Consider the following 23,753-nt stretch of genomic DNA (forward strand, 5'->3'; position numbering starts at 1 on the left):
TATCCTTCTGAGGGAAACAATGGAAGAGATTTCCAAAGATAAGTTTAATCACAATAATATTATCTACTTGTTTGATGCATCAAGGAACCCAGCTGCTGGCTTCAAAACTAGTAATTATCAGAAAATTTTAAAAAGAGGAAAAAAATCTGAACTTTTCATAGTCTAACTGCAGTAACAAAAAGGGTAATACTACTGAAGACTGGGTCAAATTTTTTGTAACTCTTCGTTGTATCAAATTATGTGCTTTCCCATTTATCTGGTTTAAAAGGGTATACTTTAACCGAATCTGACTTAAAAGCAGAGATATGGCAGCTAGCTAAACCGGGAAACTGTCATAGTGTCACGCGTCAAAGAAGTAAGTTGCTAGCACTGAAGAGCACGGTAAGCATGCCTACCTTAAGCTGGAAAAGCAGTTTTAAAGAGCAACAGTTGTAAAGAACAGCCAAGGTTAATCTGCAGAATAAGGAAGTCTCAAAATGAGAAATGTTTATACACAGTTAACAGTTCTGTATATATTATAAGTAACATCCAGAAAACAGGCCACACATACATGCCTTTCAAAACAGTTAATGTCTAATATTTTCAGGAATCTTGCCCTCTAATGCAGGCTGTATGACATCAACTCTGGAGAGTGGAGGCAAAATGGAACAGGAGCAGAAAAGGCACCTGGAAAGAGGGAGCCCACTTCTAGGCAGGACGATGCCACTCTGAAAGGCGTCACGTAAGGAAAAAAGCAATTTGAAATAGCTCTTTGTGTTACTCTTCAAGATAAGATTTTAATCACACTGAAAATAATTCTCAAAGGGAAACTGAAGAAAAAATAAACTTCAAGCTAGATAAAAAAAGAGAGCATGTTCACAAGAAAAGATGCAAATACTTATTGCAATTTTCTTCCATCCATCACAACAAAACATGACACTTTATGCCCAGATTTCCTACAGTCCGTATTTTAATTGATTATTTAGTTGTCAGCTAGAAAAGATGTCACTTTCTGGTCCTGCAGTAGTTACCTTGAACACAAATGAGCTAACAGCTGTAACAGAACCCTTCCCAACACAGAAGAATTAAAATCATGAACTTCCCAGAGCCAGCACACAGCAACCCCTTCCTCCCTTACCCAGCCAACGGTGTGACTCATGAGAAACAGCTGACTGTACGCAGAATGAAGTCTCCGCTGGAAACCAGGCTCATGTGTTACATTTGATGTACTTCAGGCAAGTGAAAAACTTCATTATAACATTCCAAACAGGTTTCCAGGAACAACAGCACACTGAATTAGGGGCTAAAGGAAGAGGAGTTGTCAGTTGTAACTGCATCAGAAAGAAAAACAGGAACATGTTTCCTGGGGTTTTTTAAATTACACTTCAAGAGCTATTGTTACTAATAGCTGCTCCAAGCTGTAAAAACTGCAACCTTGGAGGGCAAAAGTCAAAGAAACCCTACTGATTTTCCCCGGATTACTCACAGAATTAATAAGATCATTTGGGAGCCAGCCTTGAGGTTATCAGAAATCTCTCGTCACAGGCCCACAGTACACTTTTGCAGCATTTCTGTTTACAACTCTTTAATGAACTGCAGCACTGAAGCGGAAATCCTCTTGCCTGCTAGTAGGTTGTGCTGGAATGCAATTGGGGTACCTCCATATTTTGCATTTCCAATAACGAAGTTAGGAAAAATTGAAGGAGATAAGCCTTAAGAGGTTTTTCAGCACACAGTTCTAAGAATATCTTTGTAAAAGTGTAACATTATTCACTGCTGAATAAATAAATATCAAAACTTACATACCAATATTATTACTGATAATATAAGCAAATTATCTTAATTATTCATTATATAATCAAGCAGAACATTGCCTTAAAACACCATAGAAAGTGTTTCGTTTTAAAAATATTTTTTTAAAGCAATAGTTTAAGGCAGGTAGAAACAATCCAAACAATGAGAGTTCCATAGTTGATTGAGCACTGCTGTTCCAACACATGAAAAATGCTAAATATCAATGGAACTTAATGGAGGCTACACTGCAAACAGATTCTTATCAAGGAAGGAATCACAGGGTTTTAGCTACAGGCATGTCTTCAACTACACTATGTTTAGGCACTTGGAGGGTTTTAGCCCAATCACTGCCACTATTTGTGCACAAGTCTCTCATTCTGAGCACTTGGCTCGATGAGGTTCCCCACATTACTACCTGTGCAGAACAAAACAGACACCAAGTTGGATATCACCCCTTTCAGCATCCAAAATCTGGCTTGCCCGCCGGAAGCTCACACATCCTCTGTGAATTTGTGATGGGAAATCAGCAGGAGCCAAACCAGAATTGGTATGCCAACCACAGGACAGCCTCTCAGTAAGGCCACAAGTTGGAACCAGGTAGAGGTCAGACAAATAAAAACAAAAAATATACATGACAAAGTAGGACCTCAACTTGCCCTTAAAGCGAAGGGCCCAGTCAAACACCCAGCTTTGCTGGAAGTGGTGTGCATTTGAAAGTGTTATGCATTTGAAAGTAAATCCTTTCTTTTGTCCTTTCTTTGCCCTGGGTGCAGAAAGCTAATGAATTAGCAGCCTGAGGAACTGTAAGTGTCCTGCTGATCTTGCCTACTACATGAATACAAGGTACGTTACTCAGTACCCAAAACGTAGTCAAATCTGTATAATTTAAATAATCAAAAGGTAAATATTTATGTGCAAACTGATGGCAAATTTCTTAAAACCTGATTTACGTCGGGAATATGATCTCATGTTTGTATATTCTTCACTTGAGATGGAAAATTAACTAGTACAAACTATTTGTGCTCACTTGCCAAGATCACATCTCTGCAAAGGATACTTAAGTAGAGAGTGAGATCAGAACAAAGTTTCTCATTATCAGAATATCATGCCACTTAACACTCTAAATTTTTTTTTTTCTATGAAAACCAATTTTTCTTAACGTTTGGAAGACAGTTAAAAAGCAGTAGTTATACCTGGATTAAAAATAAATAGAGTCTGAACCAATTAGCCCCATGAGGGCAGGAAGGAATCTCAGTGTAAATTTCTAAGTGGAGCTCTGCTTGGAATTTCAACAAGGTAATTAAGGATAGACCACTTCAAAGTGGGACATGTCTATACTGATCACTGGAACATACAGTATTGCAGAAGGGGAAAGCCAGTACTTCAAACAGCATTTGTATAAAATGTGGATTTTAAAAAAATCTGTACTCGACAAGAAACATAACAACAACAGACTGATGGAATATTTGAGCAGGTCTGCTTTTCATTTTTTTCAGTTAACATTATTTATGCCTATATACAAATATTTCTTTGCAAGCAACAGAACTTAGCTGTTGGCTCCAAATACCTTAACATAATTAGAATGGTTTTAAACATTAGTTATGCCATGGTTCCTAATCTTTCTGTGCAGGCTGCAGGGTACTGCAAATCCAGTTTGTCTTCTCTAGCTGACCTGAGGTAGTACTGCACCTGAACTCGTCCTGTTCAAATTCAGAAGTGTCTAATGTCTCTCCTCCAGTTCATGTCATACTTGATACCACTTTTGTTGAAATACGATGTGTGCCAACATCTCAGCTTCTTTCTTCTGTCTGCTAATTTTGTACTTTCAAACTCCAAGCTTTTGCAGACAACCAAGAGAAAACACTGCTCTGTGCCATACGTATATTACGTTGCCTGGATTGCCCCAAACACTGATTATTCCTAATAAACCCTTCATGCTCACATGCTCAAAAGATTTCCAAGTCAAAACTCTCCACAAAAGCTAAGCTGTCGATATATTAATTTTATCCAGTTTGCCCAGGGCAGAAGTGGGATGTATACCATTCCTTCCCTTTAGTCTGCAAGCACAAGTGAAACAAGTGTTTAATCACAGTATCAGAGAAAATAATTTGCTGCTGGGCTTCAAGTTAGCTGATGTTGCAAAACAGTAGCTAAACACAAGCAGTAGGGCAACTGACCACTATTTTGGCAAAAAGGAACTGCAGCTACTATACAAGGGCCAGATTTTTTAGAAGGAAAAGGGGAAATTCACATGTCTTTATACTAAAATAGAATTCCTGCTTTTCAGTTTGTTGTTTTCAGGGTTTCTCATAAACAAATCTGCAATGGTGAATTTATAATGAGTATATCCCAACGCCCCAAAAGATACATTTGCATTGAAAATACATTTTGTGGACTGAGGTGGATGGGCTCAGGGAATTGAAACTGCCTGAGATGATGTCAGCCAGTTGCAAATACATTCTAGGTGCACTGTCAGAACTGGGAGCACATGCCAAAAGCCCTGGCTCCATCCCTGGAGATCTAGACAGAAGGCAATATTTCACTTGTAGGATGGAATACACGTAAAGAAAAATAATATACCTGTCTTTTAAAACAGAAAGTAATTTTGACAGACGACCAAATAGGTCATGTCTTCAAATTACCATGAGTTTCAGGGTGTTTTTTTGGTTTTGTTTGTTTGTTTTTAAGATACAAATATATACACTCTCTTTCAGTCATATTTTGTTCAATGAGCTTCAGAAAAAATATGCCCTATTCTGCAGATTTGCAAACTGAGAACATATGCTAGCATTACGCGTACCACAATGAAAAGAGCATGTCGCCTGTTCAGCTGAACATCTCTTCCTGCACACGTACACAGATGGAAGCAGCTGTTGCCACTAAATATCTTGCAGAGCTGAAATGCATTTAAGAAACACTGCTCCGTTCCCCAGGCAGGACATGCTTTTATGGACTGCAGCAAAGCTGGACAGGGTAGAAAGTAAATGCAAGTAGTAAGATGGTTTGTCATTGCCCCCACCCTATAATAAACTATGAAAAGTTACTCATACAGCTTTGAGAAATTAAAAGACTAACACAAATATCTCTTGATTGTAAGTGCACACCTTCATTTTACAACACAGGACAAGCAAAAACTAACCTTCTTGCACTAAACCATTAAAACATGCAATTTGCCCATCAGGTCACTATAAGAGTAGGCAAAAAATAGTAGTGTCTGCAACACTGGTTTATACTGAAAAAACAAGGAGGTGGAAGGATGAGGTAATGGAAAGAGGGAAAGCAGTTTATCACTTCACTCACTCTCCCCTCGTAGAGGACTTGGAGCACTCAGGAACAGCCGCAGACTGTGTTCCTACTCATGACCTTTCTTTGGAAAAAGTGCAGTACAAAGTCTCAAAAAGCAACAGAAAAGTCAGGGTGGAGGCAGAAATCTGGCATTCCAGCACTCCCACTCCCATCTTAAAACTTCAAGGCAAACCGATTGCTATTTCACAGTCTGCTGATTTGCTCTACTTTCCACAGAACCAAGAATGCTTAAGAAATTTTAACTTAATCTCTGTTTAATGTCTGAGGTTAATCATGTTAAAATTTTGCTTCTGGAATCTTTAATGTCATCAATGGCAGCAGTGGACCATTGAAAGTGAATGTTCAATAACAAGAAGAAAACTAAGAATCTCCTTGCTCCAGAAGATGAGCCAGAAGTCCTTTTTCTTGAGGATTTTAGAGACAGGTTAGTTTGGTTTGCATAGTTTTACACAAGTGTGCACCTATAGTAAGAGAAGTTACATGTAAATTGGTACAGAAATCACACACTTCAACATTTATCAAGTTATGAGAAACCATTAACAATGGTACTAAAGCATAATTATGTATGGATTAGAAAAGGCATTACTGCTTTCGGTAGCTCATGAAGCTAGCTACACTATTATACAGTGCTGTATATACAACTGTAGGTATTTACATTTCTGTGACTGAAATTTAGGAATGATTGCGCTGAATCAATCTTCAAACCTGATAAGATACCTGATTCTTCAGAGAAAAGTATATAACTGACACAATGTGGACAGCTCTATGGTGAGCGTCTTCTCTAGAAGTTATTTGAGCCATTAATTCATAACTATGAAAGTTGGGGGTTTTTTACCGTTTGAATAAAGTTTCACATTTGTAGTCCATGGTATATTTTTAAGATAAGTTTCAGATATGGCAGAGGCCCTATCTCAGCAACATTAGGAAATTCGGCTATATGGTTGCAGAATTGATTTCCAAACAAACTATGCCACATGTTTCCAAGAACTGCAATTTTTGCATTACTATAAAGCGAGTAAATTTGTAGAAGTGGTTAGTGTTGGACACTGTTTTCCCTATCATAGTACTGCTTTGCAATTAAAGGACTAAAACTGCCACGGCACACACAAAGAACACACAGTACATCAACACAGATGGGTACAGACAGTCAAGTCAGTCTCTCTGGGCAACCTGTTCCAGTATTCGATCATCCTCAGAGTAAAAGAAGTTGGGGGGGGTGGCTGTTGTTGATTTTTTTCTTTCTTTTTTTTCTTATGATTAAATAGAATTTATTGTATTTTAATTGGTGCCTGTTGTCTCTTGTCCTTTGACTGGACTGGGATGGACACAGCCAAGACAGCCACAAATCAAAAGTGCTACTCAGAAAGAGCTGCCAAGCACAGAAAGCTGTCAGACCAGTGACAGAAAAGATTTCTCTAATCTTTAGGTACTATTGTATTGTTTTTCTTGGAAATGTAGAAGGTAAATATTTCCAGCCTGCTATTTAGTCACTGTCCCTTTAAATAAGTTAATAATGGAACATGGGTAATGTGAACACGGGAAGCAGGAAAGCACATACATGCAAGTTTATTTTCAAGTTTTACTCCATGTTCTGTGACCTAAAAACCCCATACGTTTTCCATTTCTATAGACAAACCATGCCAGTATCCTCACCCAGACAGCTGTATTTTTCCTTTCATCAAATGAAAAATGGTTTAATTCTAAATTTCAAGTAAATGTTCCTACAGTCACCTCCAGACTTCACTCCATTACTTATCCAAGCAACAAAGCAAACAGAAGGAAGAAAACCCCAACTCAACAAATCCATGAATCACTTGGAAATTATTTTGCTTCCAAGGACTTGATCAATGCTTAAGTTAGGCATTGATACGATCTTAAAGGCATACCCTCCCCTACTGCAGGGCCTCGTCCTCCACAGCTTCTATCCAACTTCCATCTCACCCACCAAGGTACAAGGAAATTAAGTTTTCACCTTTGCAGTAGGATGCACTTATGTTTGCACTATATTTTAAATAATTTAATTGTTCTACCTGCTTTGTAACAGGGTCATTACTTGATCAGATATGACAATCACTAAAAGAAAAATAAGGAAAATAATGAAGAATCAGTAAAAAGAATCCTCATTTACTTAATTGCCTTTTAAATTGAATTCATTCAGCTCTTCTGTTTCCAGTTCGTTAGAGATACTAGTGGCTCATTTCATCAGCTCTTATTTAGAGAGTCAATTACTGTACTGGTAAAATGCATCTTTAATGCAAATGCCACCTGAGACCTCATTATTGTTATTCTTGATTGATTCCTCAGGTCCTTCTGTCAAAGCAAAGTCCTTGTCAGTGTTGCAGCATCTTTCTCCAAGACACTGCTTTTATTCTTCTCTGCCAGCATCAAGAAACTGACTCCCAGTCACAGAATTCCCATCTAACCTCCATCCTAACTCTCCCTAGTAAAACAACACTCTTGCCATTCTGACTATCATACTTTCCCAGAAGGCAAGGGGAAAAAAACCCCACACATCTATATAAAACTGAAGTTACAGAAATTATTTACCTTGCAAAGAAAAGAAGTGCACCATACTAAAAACTACATGGAGAAAAACTGTACAGAGAAGTGAGCCAGAATTGGTAATTTCTGTCCTCATTGTCTCGAAGAGTTGTTTCACACATTCATGAGACTTGCATGTTATGTTCCCACCTTATATTGTTTTCCCCTCAGCTGCCTGCATCTCATGCATTTGCATACAGAACCTTCATTTTCTTCCCCATGTCTCATGTCCTATGAGCAAGATGCAGCTGGATGAAGCCACCAAACATTTGGCATGTGGAAATCACAAAGCAGGAGAAAGAGAGCAAAGCCTTATTAAAGCCAGGTGTTGTTGCTGTTATTCAAGCTCCACACTCAGGTGCCTCATTAGAAAGAACGTTGTTCCCAGTTGCAGCCTAACAGTGGAGAGAAACACGACAGAAGTAAAGCAAGTTGTTTGCCCATGACAAGAGAACATTCAATAAATCTAAATTTGGCACCTTGATATCTTTGACATCAGTTAGCCCTTAGAATTCACTGCCACACGATGCTAAACATGGAATACAGCAAGATTTAGCACACTGCAAATCTTTATGGTTGACAAGAACATTTAGCTACTTATACTATTAATGCCAATGGAAACACCATTGGAAGAGAGAAAAATCTGATGTTTAAGATGTTAGGCTTTGCATGTTTCTGGTGCAAACCATAACAAATAACTCCACCCTCTCTAAGGTGGTAAGATTCCTTACAATAAGATTCCAGTCCCACCGCTGACGCTCTTCAGCCCCTGAACTGAGATGCTTCTATTGGCAAAGACCACAGAAACCCATTCTCCCCCGACCCCCTTGTACCAGGTTATATTTCTCCCTGGTTGGCAAGCCAAGCTGACTCAAAGGTGGACCTGACGCATAGCAGAGCTGGTGCAGAGACATGGCTATTGCACTGGTGTAGCTGCAGTATGCAGCTTCAGCCCCAGAACAGTTGCTGAAACACGTCTTAATGCTGTCTTTGAAAACAACGTTTTAAAGGTGCAAGTTTGTCTTCCTTTATTCTAAAGGGAGCCTGGATGACAAGCACTGACTGGGTCCTAAAGCATTTAAACAGCTAAACTTATCCATGATGAGCTCTCGCCTGAACTATTAAGCCAGACTGCCCCAGCAGACAGATTCTCTCAACTACCTACCATACCACTTTCCACTGACCCTGAACCTGCTGGCAGTAGCTGACACCAGAGGCAACACAGTAGGCAGCCAGATTACAAATCAAATGCAACACAGCCATTTCTACATTCTTTAATGTCTCTATCGAGGACCGATCTTATTTTCTGTTGCTACTTCTCCCCAAACATCCCATATACTTTCCTCTGTCTTTCTACACTTGCTTTTTCTCTAGCTTTTTAATGGTGCGCTCTCTTTCTTCCTGCTTACTCTGCTCCTATATGCTCGCAAGAGCATTGCTCCTCCTATGTGTACCCAGCATTGACAGGCTTTGTTTAAATAAGGACTTAACTTCTTTCAGCCTGCTTACTACTATTAATGCTCACTTCTCTGCCACCTTTATTTCATCCCTACTCAAACTAACAGATTATTAAAACAAAGTAGTGAAGAAATTGGTATAGCGCTCCCCTCACTAATAAGGCTTGTCATGCCCTAGGGTAGATCTGATGCTTCTTTTCATGTTAATACCAGGATCAAGTTAATATTTATTTTCAGTATTAAGATCATGGTGCTACCAAACAGTAATAAGTCTCAACTAAATATTCTCAAGAAATTAAGTTTTAAAATTAATCTTTTAAAAATAATTATTTTTAAAACCCTCTAATGACTATTAGAATGGGGGAAGATATTAAAAAAAGTGAAATCTGGTTGAAGCAGTTTCAAAGCACAGTATCAGTTATATATGAGTTTCTTGCATTTCATGAAGTGATCTTCCTGATGCTGAATTATGACAAACTATGCAGTCCTTCAATAATCACATTCTTCTTGCGTTGAACAACACACAATTAGTACTACCAAAAATCTTCAGCTCAGGCAAGGTACCTTCAATTTAATCACAAGATATAGTAAAAATCTTTCTCTCTGCTACAATCCTGAATTGGATTTCTAACCTGTAGCTAAAGGTACCAAAGTAAACATGCATTTGCATCTGTTCCATTATTTCCATACACAGAATATGAAGGTGTAAGTACACAATGTTTTCAGCAATGCACACACATGAGAAATGGGCCATTCCTTTAATTCAGTCTCAGAATTGCATCTGTTACCTATAACCTTTAATAGATAGGACAATTCAGCTAGAACATCCCAATAGTGAAACCACAAAAGATATATCCCAGAGACAGAATGCAGGAGAAAAGGAAAGGCACACTGCCTTTCACAGTCTTCCCAGAAAAGCAGCAACTTTGCGTTATTTCACATTTGTAAAAAACTAATTCAGGCATTCAAATAAAACTTACATGACATGCCTTGAACACACTCTCCTGAAAAGACAGAGGACCGCTTTACTACTATGGGTAAAATTTATGTCGTAAAATGCTGTATTTCTGTTCAAAACTTACTAAAGGAAGTTACAGAATCCTTAGAAAGCCAGTGAAAAAAGTCTACATTGTCTATGAGATACTGTAAACTGAAATAACAGCCTGGACACACAACAACATAATACTTGCAAAAGATACAGCAAAAAGAAACAACAACAATGTAGAATGTGTATAGCCAAGCCGAACTTAAGAACATTATTCCTAAGAGATGAATATATAAAATCAAGCGTAACCATATCAGTTGCAAAATTGGGATGAAACTCTCAGAAGCTACCCAGACTTTCAGCCACTCTCAGATCCCTGCTTCTTGCTCATGACAGATGGACTTCTGTAGGAACGCTTCAGTTTTGTCAATCACAGCTAAATCACTTCACTAAGGTTATACTGTGCAGATGAACCCACTGAAATCCACACCTGTTCAGACAGACAATTCAGTAATTCCATCTCAGCAGTTTTTGGTGTGGGGTTTTTTTGGTGGTTTTTTGTTGTGGTTTTTTTTTGGTTTGTTTTTTTTTTTCTAGAAGTGCTAGTTTGCCCTAGCTCAAACCACTATCAATTTCTAATAGCCTAAATGAAGTAATCTGGTCTTTTTCTAATTGTCACTTAACCCCAAATCACCTATAAGGAAAAAAAGCACACACCAAAACCTAAGATTACTCTGGTACACACACCACTATTGGCATTCTGTGTACTCAGGCCAAGCAGTAACCACAAGAATTCAGTTTGGATATGATGAAGCCCTGGATATTGAGTCCCTGGCTCCCTGACTGACCCTTGATCACCCAGAACATTTCAACAACTTCAGCAGGTTTTCCCTGAGACATTATTGTGACTACAGCATGATACAGAATAAGCAATCCTCATCTTACAGCACTTTAACAGTCTCTGGCTTCTCCCATAAGTGTAATGCTACAGATTAATATTTTATTTGTCAAAGACCAAGTCCCCACGCTAATTTTTATCAGATTTCACTGCTATCCTCTCCCAAGACCAACTCAAATATTTTCCGCAAAAGTATTTTTAAAATTAGATCTTGTAAGCAACATATAACTACTTTCCCTTAGAAGCAGGGCCCCATTTTGTGCAAATTTGAGATACTAAAAAGCATCTAAAAAGCACACTGATTCCTTGGGTAGTTGATTCTTTATTAATATAAGTATTAAAACTCAAAAATATGTCTCTTCTCAAATATCTGAAAGCGCTCTTTAACAAAGTGGCAAACTGTAGTGCAGCATGAATATTGCCACTGTCTCCTTTTAGCAGACAATTTCATTTCACCAGTGCAAATTTTACTGTAACTACCTTCCACTGCTTCATCCTCCTCAAAGTGTTCCTGTTTCGTAACACTCTGGAAACCCAACATCTTGCTTTGAAACAGCTTCGAAAACCTGGCCCACGGCCAACTTGCAACTGATACTACAGTTTAAATACCTTCCCAGCGAAGTTGCACAAACTTCAAAATACTCTGGAATCAGTCATTAAAATGTTTTTGTTTCAGTTACAACACTAATGAAAACCAAATGTCTAAATTTATTTTAGCTAGCTTAATGGTCTAGGGACTCTGCTTAAGAGAAAGGTCTGAATCAACCCCCATTTACCCAACTGACTGGCTTAGCAGTACAACATTGTACAGAGATATGGATAATACTTTAAAAAGATTTAATTATGAGAGTGTTTCAGCCACAAATTTAATTAAGGAGGCTCAATTAATTGCCTCAATTTGAATCTTCTTCTCTAAAGTCTTCAATTACAGTGCACCTCAAACTATGCAAGGTTCAATTTGCAAACAGATTTAAGACCCAAAACTAATGCTATTCTACAGGATAAGCTATTGCAAACTGGATGTTTTTACCATCCAAATAAGATAAGATCCTGCCTGAAGTTTAAGCCTTCTCAAAGTGTCTGCTTGTAAAAGATTTCACTGTGTTATAGAAGTATCTCTCAGTTAATACACATGCCACATTCAGCGAACGGAGGAATATTCTGGGTGGGAATCGTAGAATGCTAAATGAAATGCTTCATACAAAGCTGTCTTTCAGCTTAGAGTCATGACATTCTGCTGCTGGTTTAATCCATACCCTCTACAATTAAGCCAGCAAATTCTATGCTGGTTTTGTACAGGCTTCGTGATCTGTAATGAATTGATGTTTCAGCAACATTTTACCCCAAATTCGTTTTAGAACGCTTTGTACATACTTCTCCACAGCAAAGAATATCAAAGGTCTGTTAAAACAAAATCAACATAGGCTGACACAAATATCTACATTTTCAGTGACAACATTGTTGACCATCGTCTGTATCTCAAGATATTTAGAGCATGCACCACCTGTTTCCAACTAGCGTTCAAACTGTTCAACCGCACGATTAATGACAGCTGCTAAAAAAGTCTAAAATACTAGGGAAAAGAAATAAAAGTTTAACAACGGCTCTGTAGGACTGAGGCAAGCCACAGTCTTTTGCTTAATATCATTCACTATAAAACATACCATACTCTAATAATGTATATTTGCACTTCACAGCATTCTCTTCCAGACCATTATAACTCAAAAGTTAACAGTTTCTGTCTGTAAGAAAGCCAGCGTCCGAGTGTAACAACTGTTCCTACGACAGCAGAGTGAGGAAGCTGGTTGTGCACTTCCAGAGTTGTACATACTTAAGAAATCCCTAGCATAGACTTCCCAGTACTCATCCCTAACATGTACATCCATACTATTTAGGCAGGAACACATAAAATAGAGCACGTAGCCTGTTTGAGAGGCAATACCACACGCACAAACGCCAACCCAGAAAGAAAAGCTGACATTCAGTCATTTAAAAAAATCAATTGTTTCTTCCCTAAAATACATAAAAACTGATATATAGCAAGAAATGAAAGGTTATAGATCATTGATCATCCAGGAAGTAGGCTTTATAACATCAATTGTAAACACATTGCCACTTCATTTGAAAGTGTAAAGTTTACTTACGAACGCTAAGGTTCTTGCCATGCTTTCCAAAGTATGTAGAACTCTCCCTGTGTAAGAATCCTCCTTTCTAGCATACATTGACAAGAGTAACTTTTTATATGCTTATTGCAGAGTTTCCCCAAAACACCACATACAAGTAATTCAGTTACTTTTGCATATTTAAGAGATTCCTGTTAGAGAAATTAGAAGATAGAATTCCAGTACTAAACAGCTGATAAATGTTTTTCTGTTAATCCCAAAAGGAGGAGAAAGGAGTAATACAAGCAAAAAGGATAGTTTAGACTACTACACTTATGTTTCACAAAAATAACCACAACATAAAAGGCAGCCAAAGCCGAAGGTCTCCGCCTTGGTCAGGACTTTGAGGTTTATAGATGATGGACATCACACCAAGAGCACCAGAAGCAAAGAATTCTTTCTCAAAGTTTCAGCTAAACTATACCTAAAAGCAACAGACAACATGATTAAATAGTTTAGCTACTTCAATGTGAATGAAAAAGTATGTTAATTTCTTATTCCTGTCTTTTATAAATCCCCGCACCTGCTCTTCACCACTTTAAGGAAGAATCAAGACATAATGCTAACCTGCGTAAGAGAAATAACTATACAAAAGAGAAAAGACTGAGCAGTATGAATTCAGCCACACCCTTCAAGAAACTAGCTATAAAAATACCATTTCTCAGTATGAATTTTCTCAAAACCTGGCAGCCTTACAGAACAGTCACATACATAGCTCTAGCCAGCAGAGGTCCTCTTTTGAAATTTCAAATAGATACAAGAGTGCCTTCACTTATTAAACTGAGCATACCTATCTTAATTTATCTCAGACATTCAGCACAGAAGATTAATAAAGAGCATATGGACCAAACATGCAATAGCCCCAGAGATCAAGAATAACAAATCTCTGCAAAAACACGGTTGGAGAGAAATTCCCGTGACCAAGTATGTTTGCACAAAGGAGCACAGAAGTGCAAATCGTGAGCTCTCAGGAGTCTCCTGCATCCCATCTGCACACAAAGGGAACTTTAAGTTTTAAACCTAACCTATGGCTTGGGACAAACTTCTCAAAAGTGAATCTACTAAACAGTAATACGCAGTCATTCCTCTCTCAAAGGGAAATAATCACATCAAAAGCAGATTATGGATAAAAAACAATACTGAAGAATTAAGTCTTATAAATTCAGAATATTAAGACTGATCTTTATGGCTTACAGAACAAGCTTCAATTTCTCGCATGAGATAGGGCATCTTTTATGTGAACACACTGTGAGGAAAAAACAGATAAATATTAAGTCTTCCCCAGTGAAGCAGAACCTAACACTTTACCATAGATTGAGCATTCTCACTTTAATGCCTCATCTACCCGGTTATTTAGTTCAAAACGTACCTCGTATCACATGAGCTGTTCCAGAACAGTAATATGGAGGCAAATATAGCTTAAGAACAAGGTGGCTGCTCAGCTTGCTTCATATCTACACACTCAGAGGAGCAGTCATCCCTTTTGGAATAAGGGAACAATATTCTGAGTTAGTATCTCTTTTGTTGTTTGTTTGGTTTTTGTTTTAACCCTGACATTGCGCATTTGAGGCATTTTCTCACTGTGCATTAAGAGTTAATCTGAAAACATCTCAGAGATTGCTCCATGAATATTTAGGATCTTGATGGCTGGTAGCGTCAGCTTTGGAAGCTAGCTCTTGGGTCAGGCCAAGAGGATTGATGGAAAATGAGGTAATCCAGCAGATGTATGTAGCGCTTTGGGTTCTCTTCCCCTGTTGCTAGCTCAAGTGGCTTTTCTGCCTACAGCACAATTTCCAAGTATGGAAAATAGACATATGGAATGATTAGAAAAAAAATACAAGGTGGCTTTTACCTAGAAATCTACTTGGAAAGTAGGCTTGAAGTGCCATAAAAGCAGACTAACCCAAGCGCATTTAGTCACTGGTGATCACCATCAGAGAGACAGTTTGGTATTGTTAAGACAACACCTAATATAACGAAATAAGCATAGATTACAAAAAGCATTCATCCCCAAGCACTGTCATTTCATAACATCCTGCTGAATTTCCACATTTGTGGTATAGGGCTATAATAGAGCCAGCAAGGGGAGCCATACCCTATATCAGGCCTCAAAACCCAAAGCTAGAAATCTGCGTTTCTCAGTGATTCTAGTGATGATTCTCACAACTTCATTTAATCCTAGACATGTGATAGTAGACTCTTCAAATCCCTGCTCACTTTCTTCCTGAAGAAGTTGGACTTGCGTCAAAGAAAACCAAACTACAGCTTGCCTCGCTGTTCTGCAAGATAAAAGTTACCTCTGTGACGCACACTCGTGACTGGATGTTTGCCAACGACGAAGGACCCAACTGACCTGTATCTCCAAACAGGTGTAGAAAGTACAGAATACGTGTTTCAGATTCTGAATGGAAAATTAAGATGTTTAATGGTGGTGGCTGCTAAGTGCTATTTGTCTTGCATGAATCACTTGAGATATTTTGCACTACCTCTATAAAAGCAATGAAAAAGCTCTTCTATTAAACAGACATAGTTTATAACACATCTATCTCTGTACCTATCACTTCACAAAGACACTTCTCTGGCTATTGCTATGGATACCAAACCCATAGAACATCTTATTACCTCTGTCTAGAAACTCAGCTCAGAGGTACTGCACTAAAATTAGCACACTTGAGGGTATTTTATTTACACATTTTAAAATACACAAGACACTCCTTTCTAGAGACATTTCAGGTTTGTGGAACACACAAGGTATAAGACTATCACATTTTTGTCAAAGTACCTTTAAGAAGCTCTACAAGCAAGAGAGCTTTAAAACAAGGCTGACAGTAGAGCTATATGGGAAGTGATTGCCACACAGATAGAAGATCATGCCCAGGCTTCTCCCCGGCTCAAGAAATCTGCCTTTGATTATGAAGTGGAAGGGGACAGAGCCATTGTGGCTGTGGAGTTCCAGAATTAAGTTTATCTCAGCATGTACACAAGGCTCAATTTTACCAAGAAAACTGCTGCCGATTGTTTCTTTTGCCCCGTTAAAATTGGTCATCTATCTTTTACAGAGCTGCTTCTTTAATAGATGTTTTTCTTCTTGTCTTCTTACTCATCTTTCACTTTCCACATGAGGACGTTCATCTTTTTACTCTTTTCCACTGTGTTGCCTCTTGAATTTTGGTTTCTCTTTTGGCTTATTTGACCGAAAAACTAACCATGTGTCCTGCAGCAGTTGTTTACCTTCTCCTTAAGGGCTGCACAGCTCATAATGAGACAGAAGCAGTACTTAGTCTTCTTGTATCTTCCCTATAACAAAGCCAGGGTTTGTTTTCTTCAGCTTTCAAACATGCCTGCCAATGCCTCTTCCAGTGTCACCTGGGAAAGGAGCTAGTTAATGTTTGACTTCTGGTTTAATTGTATATGTTTTTTAGTGGTTACTTAACAGCAGTCTGGAGTGCTGCACAGGTAATTTGCCTGGGCTTGAAAGTCAGCAGTCCGTATTTCTGAATCAAGATTTGAGGGGTTACATAAACACATTCATCTTTGTGATCCTTATTTTGGAAGAGGAGAAAAGTAAATGAGTAGTTAGGTAAGAGCAAAGCATCTAGGTGGTTTAGAAGGCAGAGAAAGATACTTCAAGTGTGTGCTACATTCTGTATGTAATCTCTCCTGGGCATTTGATCTATGCATGCAGGAGTTTTACGGTTTGGTTTCTTTGTTATGCCAGCTCTTAGCCAAACAAAATTCACCATCCCCTTTTCCCAGATCACCAGAAGTCTAGGACCTTTCCTCGCTTATGAAGATGCGCAGAACACAGCAGGTTTTGCAGAGGCAATGCTGCATTCCTCAGTTCCTGGGCATTAGAATAATGCACGTACATCGTTTACCTATTTAAATGCTGACTGAAAGGACTCCAAAATACGGCATGGCACAAAAAAAAAATCGGCAGGCTTGTTTTACTGCAGAAGGAAAAAAGGAACCTGAACAACTGACAAGCTAGTGCAAAGCAAAGATATACACATGAACATTTTTGCATTAACTCATTCCAAAGTGAACTTAATCCATTTTCAAAGCAGACAGTAGAATTTACGTTCACTGGACAGTTAAGTCCCAGTAAGAACAGCATCATTTGGATGCAGAACACTGACTTGAAAATAGCTAGCATTAACCTTCTCTACCTCATTCCTCTGTAAACAAACATTAAGAACCTGACATATCCATGGCAACTTGTGCTGTGGAAACCAGAATTCAACATAACCTTTCAAAAAATTATGCCAGCTCTTTCACAAAGAATTCACTGAAGGAACTATAAACCCTGTAGGGTGATACTGTAATAATAAATTTAAATGTAAACGTCAGTGGAGGCCCAGCTTAAAACCCACACCTGCAGAAAGAAGCCTGCAGGGATTTCAGTCTGATGCTACCAGTTTTAAAAAAAGGTATTTCATTGCCCTAAAGACCCCACACGCCCTCTCACTCTTCAACACTGGTGGCTTGTCAAGCCAGAATGACATCATGTTAGCATGGCCCCCAGCCTCTTAAGTAACTTAAATTAAAAGAGAAATCCATAGAATAGTTGCACAATTATAACAATGCTAAAAGTCAAATCAGTTTATACCGATGCAGCCTACTCACTAAGAAAAGCTAGGTAGCAAACAGATGGGTAAACAGTAAACTGGGATTCCAATAAAATTTAAATTCTGCAAGCTTTCTGTACCCTTACAAATCGTGAACGGAGCCAAACAACTAGAGCATACACCTAAAGTCTTTGAGAAAGGAGCCATCTTCAACAGCAGTAGGGAAGAAAAAAAAACAAAGGAAGAAAACAAGAGGCTGTATTTTCTATATACAAAGACTAGGGAAAATCCCACAGTAAATTCTACTGTGATAGGATTTTTAACCTACCAAAGTTTTAAACGATTGTTCTTTAACCTGAAGATAGCGTAGTTGAAGCCAAACACAACCTAAGAATCCATGAATGAAAACCTTCGGCTTACACACTAACTTTTAATGCAGAAAGAGATACATGTTGAAGAGTTTTAATCTCTGTAGCTACAGACAAAAAAAAAAAATCCTTACAGCATTCCGTTCCATGTGTGGAAAACATGGCCAGGAATTAAACATGCCCTTCAGCAAATCATAATTCAACGTCGTATCTAAGATTAAGATGCTGACAGTTCTGTCTTCCAGGCCCAAGTTCCTGCTACCAGACTACACTGCCTCTTATTCATACATCTTAATTGCCAGTTTTAGGAAAAAGGGCGTGCAAGATAAAGGCTGGTATCTGCTAATGAGGGAATGTTTTATTTTATATCTTAATTCTAACTTAGAGTAACAAGCAAAGCAGTCTGAAATCTCAGAATCCGATATCAAACTTACCATGGGGTTTGAAGATTCTAATTTCTCCCTTGTGCCCAAAGCAATTTTTTATGAAGCTGGGGAAGAAAGATGATTCTGGAAGTTTGTAGCCACCAGTATACACTTAGTGTATCAACTGGAAGATATTTACAGTCATGAAATGTGGAAGCGAGCCAGAAGACTTATAAAAGTATTTCCCTCCTCTCCCCCAATGCAATATTACTTTTCTTTGAAGAGCAGGGAGTGGAAATGAGGGAGTACAGATGTGTGATTTTGATAGCAAGACCCATTAGCACAAAATGAAAAAGTGATTAACGTGGACCCAATGCTATTAACCACATTGATACCTTTTTAATTTGTATGTCCCTGCTTTCTAGAAACCCTTCTAGGATTTTCTAATACTATAAAATAATGGTTGGAAAGGAGCTCAATAAATCAGCTAACATACCCTCTCAGGACTGGAGGAGAAAAGCATGGTCTAGACATAGAGTACCTTGTAAGGCACAGATTAACTAAAATACTTACAAGGTACTCTGCAAATACCATGGCCTTCCCAAGCAATCTATTCCAGTGGTTCACAATCTTTGTTCTAGTGTCCATTTACACCCTCTTTGTTGCAGTTTAAGCACATTACCAGTAGTTCTGTCGTCAGAGCGGCTAGAATGAAAAATGCTCTCCTCTCTTCTTGTTTCTATCTCACCTGAAGACAACTCTCCCTTCTCCCTACAGTCTTCTGTTGTTTAGGAGAAATAGTTCTAAATCTTTCTGTGAATAAAATAATTACATTTTCAAGATTTTGTTCTCTTTACTTTCCTCTGTACTCTCTCAAAGTACTCGAGATTTTCCTGAGGTGAAATGCCTAAGCCTAGAATGAAGGACCGTCACGTGATTTATGGAAAGTTATCCTGCTTATGTATCACAGCACAGCTGACTTGTTTGCAACACCTATGTTACCAGAACCACATCCAGTTTAACTGCAACATACCCAGATCCTCGACATAAAACTCCTTCTACTTCCCCACTGCCTACTTGTACAGAGATGATCAATAAATGGAGGATCTTGAGTCTTGTCCTTATCCAAAAGGCATATTCTTCCCCAGACCGTTTCTCCACTTTCTTTAGGTCATTCTGAACACTAACCACGTTTTCCAACACACTTGCAGCAATTCCGAGCCTGGTACCATCTGCTGCTAATATTGCATAGCCTTAACGTTTCACTTAAGTTGAAATTAGTGACAGAACCCTGCAGAGACCATTCAGTCTAGACATCCTCTGGTCTGACAGTGATCCATGAAACTATTTAAAGTTTTTCACCAACTTTACGGTATTTAGAGAAACATTTCCTTGCTTTTCATACAGACTACATCATTGGAATAGCTCATTAAATTAAGAATGTATTTGTTCCTCCCAAACAAGACTGGATACCATCTCACGAAAGGAGATTCAACTGCTTGTGAATTTTGTTTTGAGAAAATCCACATTTATAGTTATTTAACACCTTTGTACTTTTTCCTTTAAGAGTTCACCAAATAGTTCATATTATTACAATGTTTTTGCAAGTGGTCTCCAGTTCTCTAATGGCTCCTTTCCACCTGCCCCTCTTAGATACAAGTAATGGCTTGGCTTCTCCCTGTCTTTAAAGAGCTTTATCTGTCTATACGGAAACAGATAACGGTTCTGAGACCAGGAATCAGATTAAGTAAAATAACCTTGTCTGAATCTCATTTGCTTTTCAAATTAGCACTGTTTTAAGTGTTCTTCATTATTTTCCTCATCTAAGGAAAGTTTTCACACGTCTGTTTCTGGGGTCAGGTATAATTGCAGCTTGTCCTCCAATAAAGATTAGTCTGAAGCAACAAGCGCACTAAACATACCGTTTTCTCAGCATCATGTTACATTTCTTTACTCAGTTGCAGGCCAACCGCTTATTCTCCTTATCATCATACAAACTATTCTAGAAGTAAACTATCTTAATTGTAGTAAGCATATGAGGATGCCCTTAGTATCAAACATGCCTGAACAGATACAAAGAAAGAGACAGCCCTGTAAAAAAACCTCTCTAGAGCCATGAACACACTAATTTAAACAGGTTACTCATAGATGTCGTACAGTGTAATGCCTTTGTATCATGCATTTCTATTATTTAACCATATTTACCTTTTAAGCTTAATTCTAAAATTGTTTAACATAACTGTCTCAGTGTGAGACCTCTCAGGCAATACATGCTCTTAACCAAATTTATAGAGAGAAATCCATACTTTAATGAAAGTAGGAAACCAGCAATTTTAAATATTTTTTATTTAAAAGGTTTATCCAAACCTTTCCCAAAAAGGTTGCAACCAGTTGATTTCTGAGAATATTTTCACCATTCAGCTTTTTACTACTTGTCTGCACCCTAATTTACGAAACACCCAGCAGCATCTCACATTTAAGTTATCAATAGTCCAGTTTGGCAAACTGGAAAAACAAAGTCTTATGTCACAGATGGAAACGATCTAACTGATCACCAAATACCTCATTAGTACTAAATGAGGTCTCTTGCCTCCTGTTCTGGTTGAGCTGTACCAATCATGCTGGTGTACATCTGACCATGTGTTGAGCTCATTCAACTTGAGAAGCAGAAAACTAACCTAAGCCAGTAGTTTTCTGCTGGCTTAGCAAACTGTATAGTCTTATGCCATGAACACATAAGCAGAAAGCAAGATCACGTTACCAGGCTTGCGTGATGTAGTACAAAGTAGGAAGGATTCATATCTCCCAACAAGTGCTGTCATCCCGACCTAGAATATGACCCACAGCAAGAGCACAGCTGCTGCACATGGCAGCCACATCTATAACTAAAACTACTTGATATTGTTAATTATAGATAGGCTCTCAGGAAGCTCGCCTATACAAGTCTAAATTCACTGAAAGAAGGTAACTGTGAGAAAGAAAAGTTTAAGCAGTGGAACAAAATTGCTGCATCAGTTCCCACCACCTGCCCTTCTTCATGCAACAGCCATGAGTGCTTGTTTTTGCCCACATTTTATTACTTTTAACAGTAAATCATGGAATACTACCCAGAAGCAGCTCACATATAAGAGATAACTACATCTTATTAAGAACTACTTTGTTCAATCTTTTTGCTTACTCTATTTGTTTTCTGCTCTGCTCCAGTCATTCTTCTTAGAGCTGTAATACAATGGAGAAAATTCGTAACACGAACATGAATATAAGTTTCCAGTAAAGGTGAACAAGACACCAAAGAACATCCTTCTAACAGGGCTGACAAAAGAGTTGGCATTAAGTCTTGAAGAGGAAAGCAGTATGATCATTTTAGCATATCATTCAGACCCACTATTACCAGTTTACTAAATTTTAACTTGGAACTTCTGGCACTAGGGCAGCAACCACCAGACCCTTCCCTGAAATGGAGAGGGCAATACTGAAAGGTAGGGTAGACAAGAAAGAGCTCTGTTAATTATTCTTGGACCTCAAAAATAGGAAGAAGCCTCAGTGTCTCATAATCCCATTATTACGGCTTGAGTTCGTGGGTTTTACAGAGTTAGCAGCCTAAGTTCTAAATGCAGCAAGGACCTCTGAAGAGTATATTCAAATCACCATTGCGGGTTAGAGGAAAAGATGCCAATTTAGAAAAAACCAAAAATATGTTTGGCACAAGCAAACAGATGCTAGTTTCTCCTGCCTACATAGTAAAAAAGATTAGAAATCCACATATTTCTGAAAGTCAATAATGTCTTTATTGCATATGTTATTGGTAAAGCCGTGACAAAGAGAAGTTAAAGAGCCTTGCAAAGTAACAGATTTTGAAAAGCTAAGAAGAGAGAGACAAGCCCCCCCCTCAGTCCACCCATCATTTCACATCAGTGATCAAAATCTATTTGCAAAAAAGTCACTTAAAAACCTCTGAATTTCCCCAGAAATTAGTTTGGTTTGTAGTACTCAAGCATATGCAAGGCAATAACAAACAGCCATGTGACCCTCTAGTGGAAAGGCCACAGGGAAAAAAAAAAAAAAAAATCTGTCTGGAGTTTGTGTTGGCCAGGCAAATCAATATACTTAGTCATAACTCAACAGCACTGCTTACAAAGCAAGTAATTGTTTTCCCACTAATACCATCTCTACCATTTTTTAACAGAGAACAAGTTGCCAAAGCACTGAGTTTGCAGCGGATCTTAAATTGGCTTTGCTTGACAGCAGATTAAGCAGAGGAAAACAGTTTACCGATGCAACAGTTAAGCGGTTACACATAAAAAAACCCCATAACTATACTTTCTTCAGCTGTCTTAATGTATAAACATTATTACACAATGATACATTTACAAATACTATACTCCAAAACCCTTGATACAAATCTTGCTTTTTCATTTCATCAAAGAAAATACGTGATGACTAATTCAGGCCCAAAAAATTTCTAGGACTGTTCAGCAGTGAGTTCTAAACTATATTAATGATCTTATTTTTCATTTTAATAATGATTTTTGTTTTAATTCCATTATGTTTTTATAAAGGTATCAGCATGATGTACATTTCACATGATTTAACTTCAAAGGGTTAAGATTAAGTTACTGAATTCTTGCAATACCTGCTGTAGTTTTTTTATGGTATTAGAGAAGCTATCAACAATAAGTGAGAACATATGTTCAAGACTAGGGTAAAGTTTATTCCAAGAGGCAAAAATTCCCTTCAGCTTTATATAATTATTTTGAACAGCATACGTATTAAAGAAAATATTTTAACTTACTTACATATTCAAACTATGTGGCATAGTACTCTGTAATTTTCTAAGCTCAAAACATCGTAACTGCAGCAACCTTTAATTAATGACTTAGTTCTCAAAATCCCCTTCTTCCTTCCTCCCACCCAAAGACACCTCTATATCACCCAGTTTTTATGCAACTTCAAGAACTGCTGCCCAACAAGGCTATTTAATATTAAATATTTTTACCTTTAGAATGGATCCTACCAGCTGTAATGCTGAGCATAGCAATTACTTTTAGGAAACAGAAAGGGAAGAAAATTCCTAAGAAAGTCTTTTAAGTTCACATCAAGCCTAGAAGCATCTTCAGTCCAAGTCTATAGGTATCAAGCACCCACCATGTCTTACAATTAATAGGAAAATGCAAAATTTGGAAGACCACAGATGAGGCCTTGCAAAAAAAAACCCAAACAAACACTGAAAACCCCAGCTTTAATTCCAGCACTTCCCTGAAGCACACATGTAATTTGAGCTGTATCATTCCACTCACATTCCAGGTAGAATGGATTTTGTATTTACAAAA

The 23,753-nt window shown here is 38.1% G+C and overlaps 1 protein-coding gene across 6 annotated transcripts in view; it reads right to left on the minus strand.

The window, feature by feature from the left end:
* The window catches only part of DISP1 (dispatched RND transporter family member 1), an 87,972-nt gene that overhangs the window by 58,219 nt on the left and 6,000 nt on the right, over positions 1-23,753 (minus strand). The window contains exon 1 of one of the 6 annotated variants that reach the window (XM_054194232.1): positions 1,118-1,310. The exons of the other annotated variants lie outside the window; for them this stretch is intronic. The gene's annotated coding sequence lies outside the window, so the exon portion shown is untranslated. Of the gene's footprint in view, positions 1-1,117; positions 1,311-23,753 lie in introns of those variants that run through there. 6 annotated transcript variants of the gene reach the window in all.

Source organism: Rissa tridactyla, chromosome 3 (genome assembly GCF_028500815.1).
Source record: "Rissa tridactyla isolate bRisTri1 chromosome 3, bRisTri1.patW.cur.20221130, whole genome shotgun sequence".
Classification (NCBI taxonomy): Eukaryota; Metazoa; Chordata; class Aves; order Charadriiformes; family Laridae; genus Rissa; species Rissa tridactyla.